The sequence below is a fragment of the Bufo bufo genome, chromosome 2 (genome assembly GCF_905171765.1).
Source record: "Bufo bufo chromosome 2, aBufBuf1.1, whole genome shotgun sequence".
Lineage (NCBI taxonomy): Eukaryota > Metazoa > Chordata > Amphibia > Anura > Bufonidae > Bufo > Bufo bufo.
The window spans coordinates 391,887,493-391,898,072 of NC_053390.1; positions in this window are offsets into that span (position 1 = coordinate 391,887,493).

Here is a 10,580-nt window from a genome sequence, read left to right on the forward strand (position 1 = left end):
GGCACACAGTGACATCACAGTACACGGATAAACACTGAAGAGATGCGACACACAGTGACGTCACAGTACACGGATAAACACTGAAGAGATGCGGCACACAGTGACGTCACAGTAGACTGATAATAAACACTGAAGAGATGCGGCACACAGTGACGTCACAGTAGACTGATAATAAACACTGAAGAGATGCGGCACACAGTGACGTCACAGTACATTGATAAACACTGAAGAGATGCGGCACACAGTGACGTCACAGTACATTGATAAACACTGAAGAGATGCGGCACACAGTGACGTCACAGTAGACTGATAATAAACACTGAAGAGATGCGGCACACAGTGACGTCACAGTAGACTGATAATAAACACTGAAGAGATGCGGCACACAGTGACGTCACAGTACATTGATAAACACTGAAGAGATGCGGCACACAGTGACGTCACAGTACACTGATAAACACTGAAGAGATGCTGCACACAGTGACGTCACAGTAGACTGATAATAAACACTGAAGAGATGCGGCACACAGTGACGTCACAGTACACGGATAAACACTGAAGAGATGCGGCACACAGTGACATCACAGTACACGGATAAACACTGAAGAGATGCGGCACACAGTGACGTCACAGTACTCTGATAATAAACACTGAAGAGATGCGGCACACAGTGGCGTCACAGTACACTGATAAACACTGAAGAGATGCGGCACACAGTGACGTCACAGTACACTGATAATAAACACTGAAGAGATGAGGCACACAGTGACATCACAGTACACGGATAAACACTGGAGAGATGCGGCACACAGTGACATCACAGTACACGGATAAACACTGAAGAGATGCGGCACACAGTGACGTCACAGTACACGGATAAACACTGAAGAGATGCGGCACACAGTGACATCACAGTACACGGATAAACACTGAAGAGATGCGGCACACAGTGACGTCACAGTAGACTGATAATAAACACTGAAGAGATGCGGCACACAGTGACGTCACAGTACTCTGATAATAAACACTGAAGAGATGCGGCACACAGTGGCGTCACAGTACACTGATAAACACTGAAGAGATGCGGCACACAGTGACATCACAGTACACTGATAAACACTGAAGAGATGCTGCACACAGTGACGTCACAGTAGACTGATAATAAACACTGAAGAGATGCTGCACACAGTGACGTCACAGTAGACTGATAATAAACACTGAAGAGATGCGGCACACAGTGACGTCACAGTAGACTGATAATAAACACTGAAGAGATGCTGCACACAGTGACGTCACAGTACACTGATAAACACTGAAGAGATGCTGCACACAGTGACGTCACAGTAGACTGATAATAAACACTGAAGAGATGCTGCACACAGTGACGTCACAGTACACTGATAAACACTGAGGAGATGCTGCACACAGTGACGTCACAGTACAATGATAAACACTGAAGAGATGCTGCACACAGTGACGTCACAGTAGACTGATAATAAACACTGAAGAGATGCTGCACACAGTGACGTCACAGTAGACTGATAATAAACACTGAAGAGATGCGGCACACAGTGACGTCACAGTAGACTGATAATAAACACTGAAGAGATGCGGCACACAGTGACGTCACAGTACACTGATAAACACTGAAGAGATGCTGCACACAGTGACGTCACAGTAGACTGATAATAAACACTGAAGAGATGCGGCACACAGTGACGTCACAGTACATTGATAAACACTGAAGAGATGCGGCACACAGTGACGTCACAGTACACTGATAAACACTGAAGAGATGCTGCACACAGTGACGTCACAGTAGACTGATAATAAACACTGAAGAGATGCGGCACACAGTGACGTCACAGTACACTGATAAACACTGAAGAGATGCTGCACACAGTGACGTCACAGTAGACTGATAATAAACACTGAAGAGATGCGGCACACAGTGACATCACAGTACACGGATAAACACTGAAGAGATGCGGCACACAGTGACGTCACAGTAGACTGATAATAAACACTGAAGAGATGCGGCACACAGTGACATCACAGTACACGGATAAACACTGAAGAGATGCGGCACACAGTGACGTCACAGTAGACTGATAATAAACACTGAAGAGATGCGGCACACAGTGACGTCACAGTACACTGATAAACACTGAAGAGATGCTGCACACAGTGACGTCACAGTAGACTGATAATAAACACTGAAGAGATGCGGCACACAGTGACATCACAGTACACGGATAAACACTGAAGAGATGCGGCACACAGTGACGTCACAGTAGACTGATAATAAACACTGAAGAGATGCGGCACACAGTGACGTCACAGTACACTGATAAACACTGAAGAGATGCTGCACACAGTGACGTCACAGTAGACTGATAATAAACACTGAAGAGATGCGGCACACAGTGACATCACAGTACACGGATAAACACTGAAGAGATGCGGCACACAGTGACGTCACAGTAGACTGATAATAAACACTGAAGAGATGCGGCACACAGTGACGTCACAGTACACTGATAAACACTGAAGAGATGCTGCACACAGTGACGTCACAGTAGACTGATAATAAACACTGAAGAGATGCAGCACACAGTGACATCACAGTACACGGATAAACACTGAAGAGATGCTGCACACAGTGACGTCACAGTAGACTGATAATAAACACTGAAGAGATGCGGCACACAGTGACGTCACAGTACACTGATAAACACTGAAGAGATGCTGCACACAGTGACGTCACAGTAGACTGATAATAAACACTGAAGAGATGCGGCACACAGTGACGTCACAGTACACTGATAAACACTGAAGAGATGCGGCACACAGTGACGTCACAGTACACTGATAAACACTGAAGAGATGCGGCACACAGTGACGTCACAGTACACTGATAATAAACACTGAAGAGATGCGGCACACAGTGACGTCACAGTACACGGATAAACACTGAAGAGATGCGGCACACAGTGACGTCACAGTACTCTGATAATAAACACTGAAGAGATGAGGCACACAGTGACATCACAGTACACGGATAAACACTGGAGAGATGCGGCACACAGTGACATCACAGTACACGGATAAACACTGAAGAGATGCGGCACACAGTGACGTCACAGTACACGGATAAACACTGAAGAGATGCGGCACACAGTGACATCACAGTACACGGATAAACACTGAAGAGATGCGGCACACAGTGACGTCACAGTACTCTGATAATAAACACTGAAGAGATGCGGCACACAGTGGCGTCACAGTACACTGATAAACACTGAAGAGATGCGGCACACAGTGACGTCACAGTACACTGATAAACACTGAAGAGATGCGGCACACAGTGACGTCACAGTACTCTGATAATAAACACTGAAGAGATGCGGCACACAGTGGCGTCACAGTACACTGATAAACACTGAAGAGATGCGGCACACAGTGACATCACAGTACACGGATAAACACTGAAGAGATGCTGCACACAGTGACGTCACAGTAGACTGATAATAAACACTGAAGAGATGCTGCACACAGTGACATCACAGTACACGGATAAACACTGAAGAGATGCGGCACACAGTGACGTCACAGTAGACTGATAATAAACACTGAAGAGATGCGGCACACAGTGACGTCACAGTACACTGATAAACACTGAAGAGATGCTGCACACAGTGACGTCACAGTAGACTGATAATAAACACTGAAGAGATGCTGCACACAGTGACGTCACAGTACACTGATAATAAACACTGAGGAGATGCTGCACACAGTGACGTCACAGTACAATGATAAACACTGAAGAGATGCTGCACACAGTGACGTCACAGTAGACTGATAGTAAACACTGAAGAGATGCGGCACACAGTGACGTCACAGTAGACTGATAATAAACACTGAAGAGATGCTGCACACAGTGACGTCACAGTAGACTGATAATAAACACTGAAGAGATGCTGCACACAGTGACGTCACAGTAGACTGATAATAAACACTGAAGAGATGCGGCACACAGTGACGTCACAGTAGACTGATAATAAACACTGAAGAGATGCTGCACACAGTGACGTCACAGTACAATGATAAACACTGAAGAGATGCTGCACACAGTGACGTCACAGTAGACTGATAATAAACACTGAAGAGATGCTGCACACAGTGACGTCACAGTAGACTGATAGTAAACACTGAAGAGATGCGGCACACAGTGACGTCACAGTAGACTGATAATAAACACTGAAGAGATGCTGCACACAGTGACGTCACAGTAGACTGATAATAAACACTGAAGAGATGCTGCACACAGTGACGTCACAGTAGACTGATAATAAACACTGAAGAGATGCGGCACACAGTGACGTCACAGTAGACTGATAATAAACACTGAAGAGATGCTGCACACAGTGACGTCACAGTACAATGATAAACACTGAAGAGATGCTGCACACAGTGACGTCACAGTAGACTGATAATAAACACTGAAGAGATGCTGCACACAGTGACGTCACAGTAGACTGATAATAAACACTGAAGAGATGCGGCACACAGTGACGTCACAGTAGACTGATAATAAACACTGAAGAGATGCTGCACACAGTGACGTCACAGTACACTGATAAACACTGAAGAGATGCGGCCTCCTAAAAAAAAAAACGCCTCCTAACTTTTTTAGCTGGCTCCTAGATTCCAAGGAAATTTGTCAAGCACCGTTATAAAGGTACACAACATTTTTTGTGCGGTTAACACAGAGATCTTGTCCATAAAATGGCTGCTGATGGAGGATCATGTGACCAGGCAAATCCCCTCCATCCAAACACACTGCTTCTGCATTAAACTCCAAACAGAACAAGTGCAGATAGTGGGGCAGTGTATCTGAATGGAGGAGACATCACATAAAAAAAAAAAAAAAAATGCCAAATTTACCAAAAATTTTGAAAAATTTGCAATTTTTTAAATTTCAATGTCTCTGCTTTTAAAACAGATAGTAATACCTCCTAAAATTGTTATTACTTTACATTCCCCATATGTCTACTTCATGTTTGAATCATTTTGTAAATGACATTTTCTTTTTTTGGGACATTAGAAGGCTTAGTAGTTGAAAATTTCCAAAACCCACTTTTTAACCCCTTAAGGATCGGGACATTTTTCACCTTAAAGGGATTTAACCCTAATTAGCCTCTATGAGCAGGGGGGGGGGGGGCATTGCTCCTGCTCCTAGAGGCTCCGTTCTCCCACCACCAAGTACTGATTGACAGGGCCAGGCCTGTCTGCCAGCCCTGTGCTCTGGTGAAATCTCTGCGCAGGTGCGGTGAGGGAAAGATGCTCGCAGGCTGCCAGCTTCCTCACCGCGCCTGCGCGAGATTTCACCAGAGCACAGGGCTGGCAGACAGATGCAATGCCCCCTTCTCATAGAGGCTAATTAGCATATTATAAAAGTTCGATTTCTGGAGAAACGGGGGCATGGATAAAAGTAGGAATAGGCTACTTAGGTTTAGCTGACATTAGCACATCGCTAATGTCAGCTAGCTTAATAGGGTTAAATCTGGTGACAGAATCCCTTTAAGGACCAGACATATTTTTGCAAATCTGACATGTGTCACTTTATGTGGTGATAACTTTAAAACGATTATACTTATTCAGGCCATTCTGAGATTATTTTCTTGTCACATATTGTACTTCATGACACTGGTAAATTTGAATCAAAATATTTCATTTTTATTTATAAAAAAATACCAAATTTACCAAACATTTGGAAAAATTTTCAACTTTCCAAATTTCTATTTCTCTGCTTTTAAAACAGATAGTGATACCTCATATAATAGTTATTACTTTACATTTCCCACATGTCTACTTCATGTTTGGATCATTTTGTGAATGTGGTTTTATTTTTTGGGAGGTTACAAGGCTTAGAAGTTTAGAAGCAAATCTTAATTTTTAAGAAAATTTCCAAAACCCAATTTTTAGGGACCAGTTCAGGTCTGAAGTCACTTTGTGAGGCTTACATAATAGAAACCACCCAAAAATGACCCCATTCTAGAAACTAAAGCCCTCCAGGTATTCAAAACTGATTTTGCAAACTTTGTTAACCCATTAGGTGTTCCAAAAGAATTAAAGAGGACCTTTCATCTGTTTTACTTATAGGAGCTAAATACCTGTACTTGCGGGGTACCCCCTGCTGATGCTGCCACACAGTTAGTTTTTTTAAACATCGCTCCCTGGCTGGTGACGCTCTCCGCTGTGATTGGATCGCGGCACAGCCAGAGAGAAGGAGACGCCCATTGAGAAACCCTGGCGTCTCCTCCTCCCTGTTCCGATGCTCAGTATTTACATACTGAACATGAGAACATCAGGCGGACGCAGCGGGGCGTAGGAGCGATGTTTAAAAAATAATAATTGTGTGGCAGCATCAGCAGGGGGTACCCCGCAAGTACAGGTATTTAGCTCCTATAAGTAAAACAGATGAAAGGTCCTTTTTACAGGAAAATGTAGATTAAATTTCAGAATTTCACTTTTTGGCAGATTTTCCATTTTAATCCATTTTTTTCCGCTAACAAAGCAAGGGTTAACAGCCAAACAAAACTCAATATTTATTACCCTGATTCTATAGTTTACAGAAACACCCCATTTGTGATCGTGAACTGCTGTATGGGCACACGGCAGGGCACAGAAGAAAAGGAACGCCATATGGTTTTTGGAGGGCAGATTTCACTGGTATAATTTTAAGCTGCCATGTCACATTTGAAGCCCCCCTGATGCACCCCTAGAGTAGAAACTCCAAAAAAGTGACCCCATTTTGGAAACTACAGGATAAGGTGGCAGTTTTGTTGGTTCTATTTTAGGGTACATATGATTTTAAAACAAATTATGTATACCACTCTTAGTGATAGTTATACGTGGTATATAGTTACACCCAAATCATGCAGAAAAAATATTTGTAAACTGGGATTATTTAAAACGTAACCTTTACTAGGTCATTTAAAATAATATGTCACACTAGGTGAGAGACGACAAAGACAACAAAAAGTTCCTCCGCTTCATCAATTCATATTCATATTCCATTCAGAAATAGTAAAAAGAAAAGATGGGTGGATCTCACCTCGGCTGGGCGGGGTCCAACTGTGAAGGATGGTCCTGGCGATGGTCTAACCACGGACCAATGTGACCAGGTGCTGTTGTGGTATTGGCACGATGTATATCCTGGAAGGCCCTATTGTGGCTTTCCTGCCTGCCTAGGGGGATAGGGACTCAAGCCTGCCTACCACAATGGAGCACCCGCCCAGACAGGGGCGACCCCACACCGAGCCTTTCCCTCAGTATGGGTCTATAAACCTAATAAGCCCTAATTATAACGCCCTACATGCCATGTTTCTGTCACTTCTGGACATCATCAGGGGACTCCGTATGTATATTCCAGGGCAACTACAAGTAAAAGTTATAAACAGACACTCAATACAGGTCACCAATTATTGAGCACCGCATGCAAAGTGGCTGGTTAACAGCCACAATTTACTTACTCAGAATCAAGGTGAGTTTGGCCTCGTATTCTTTGGACAAGGTAAAAGATGACACTTGTCCTCACTGATGCAGGGGAAGTGTCCCTTGTCAGTCCATGTCTCACCCAACATAACAGTAGTTTGGGTGAGCATTGAATGGTCGTTAGCCGCCTCCTCTTATACCTCTACCTCTGATGTGTGTACGCCCCCCGTGATCATTTGACTCACCTGTCCAGGTATCGTGGAACACATGTATTTCAACGTGGAACGCACGCCGCTCGCGTGCGTTCCACCGGACCGGAAGTCAGCGTCACATGGTGCGGCTAAACCGGAAGTGAGGTCGGAGCCTAAGTCAGAGCGTTGCCGTTGCATAGCAACTGCTAGGCTCATGACGCTTGGCCTCCGTAGCAGGCACCTGATACCTTGCCTGTCATTTTCATAAATGCACAATCGCATTGCAGATATAAATTGGCATTACCACTGTGCACAAGCTCCTCCCCTTTCGAACACTGACCGATTCTTAGACCAGAAATCCTGAGCATGATCATATTATAATGCTATTTTTTAGGTGAATCCACCATCGCGTCCTTTGCGCTCATGGTTTAGAGGTGACAGCATTAGAACTGGGGGTCATTATCCAGTCAAAAAAGCCCACTCTTTATCAATTGTACTGTATATTAACACAGTGGAATGTAAAATATATCCACCATCATAACCCATATGCTCAGGTAGTACAGCATCTAGTCTGAAGGTCATCCTGAACACTTATGGGGGAGGGGGAGAAGGGAGGGAAGAGGGGAATGGAAGCCGCCGTTGGCGGATTCCCTCTCTGTTATTTACAGTCTTGTCCATCATCCCATCCCGTGCGTCCATATATTGGGCACACACGATGAGAGGAGGGACACGGCAAATATCCCTCCATGATTATTGAGCTTTAAATGTAGGTCACAAAAAACAGCAAAAGTTTTGCTGTTCGTTTAAACCAAATGGATGGACTGTTTTGAGGTAGAAGATCCATTTAGCCTCGCATTGTAGGATCCTTCTATCAAAATCACCTCCTCTGGTGCCAGGTTTAATTTTTTCAATTCCAGAGAAGGATAGACAGTCCGGTCTCCCTCCATGTTTGGTATTAACGTGACGTGCCACCGATGTGTCTTTTTCGTTTCTTATATCGCTCAAATGTTCTCCTATTCTCCTCCTAAACTCCCTACCAGTCTTCCCAATGTACTCTTCGCCGCATTCGCATGTAATCTTGTACACCAGACCTGTGCTTCTGCAGTTAATAAAGTCCGTAATTGTATAGACTTTATTTGTGTTGGTACTCCTGAATGACTTTGCTTTGGCCATAAAGGGGCACGCCACGCAGCTACCAAATTTGTGGTTTCCACTGATGCCTCTCTCCAGCCAAGTCCTAGGCTTGGGCCCTGATGTATAGTGACTGTGTACCAGCATATCGCGGATGCTTCTGCCCCGTCTATAAGTGATGCTGGGGTGCCCCTTTATGGCCCCGCGAACATCAGGATCCATTAAGAGCACGTGCCAATGTTTTGAGATGATATCTCTGATACCTAGGGAGCACCCATTAAAGGTACTAATAAGACGGATCTCTCTGTCATCACTGGGGCTATTGTTTGCAAGGGCATCTGTTCTTGGCGTCAGGAGAGACACTCTGTCCTTGTTCAGGGCGGTCTGGTAAGCTGGTGTAAGCACACCCACTGGATAGCCGCAGTCCATAAAGCGGGTTTTTAAATCACCCGCCTGTCTCACGAAATCCGAGCGCTTAGAGCAATTTCGTCTTAGACGCAGGTACTGACCTCTTGGTATTCCCTTCCTGAGGGGGTATGGATGGCTACTTTCCCACCTCAGGAGGGAATTGGTCGAAGTAGGCTTACGATATATTGATGTTTCCAGGCATCCCTGATGGTTTAGATTTATTGTGATGTCAAGGAAAGGAAGTTTGAATGGATCACATTCAGATGTGAAATGGAAGCCAATCTCGTTCTGATTTAGTTGTCAAACCCATGCCGAGAAGGTCTCCATGCTTCCCTTCCAGATAACGAAAACATCATCAATAAAGCGAGCCCATTTTTGGACATGCTGCAGCTCGGTCGCGCATTCATCCCTGAATACAATAGTGTTCTCCCACCAGCCCAGGAACAAATTAGCATACGATGGGGCACATGGGCTCCCCATCGCGGTGCCCCTGAGCTGGTGGAAGAAACGTCCATTGAAGAGAAAGTAATTTCTCCTCAATGAAAATTCAAGTAGTTCTAATACAAAGGCACTATGTGCCTGAAAGTGTCTCCCCCTAGATGACAGAAAGTATGATACAGCATGAAGGCCCCACTTGTGTGGGATGGATGAGTATAATGCTTCGACATCCACACTGCACAAAATACAGCCCTCATCCAGCTGTATACCCTCTAACTGTCGTAGGAGGTCCCCAGTGTCTTTTACATGGGATGACAGTGAGAGAACGAATGGTGCCAGAATCTTATCTATATATATTCCTAGGTTTTGGCTCAGGCTATCAATGCCTGATACGATCGGGCGCCCCTTTAGAGGCTTATAGCCTTTGTGCACTTTGGGAAGACTGTAAAAAGTGGCAATTTGGGGGTGTGCTGGATACATAAATTCATATTCTTCTTGACTGATAAGTTTGGCATATTTTGCCCTGTCTAGTATATTTTTTAACTCTTTTATACACAGGAGTTGGATCACCTGGTAGAATTTCATAACAGTCCCGTAGGGCTAGTAAAGTCTCACAGATTTCCTCATAGTCCTTTATACTCAGGATGACTGTGTTCCCACCTTTATCCGATGGCTTGATGACAATGCCCTTATTTTTAGACAAGTCATCAAGTGCACACAGTTCATCCTGAGTACAATTCTGAGGTGCTGAATACATATGTGTGGTCTCAAGATCTTTACTGACAAGTTTAAGGAAAACGTCCACGCAGTTCGTCTCGCCTATAGGCGGTGTCCTTTTACTCTTATTTTTAAAAAGTGTAAAGGGGCCCTCACCCAATGCTGGTTCATCAGCTGCCGACAGACTTTCCAATA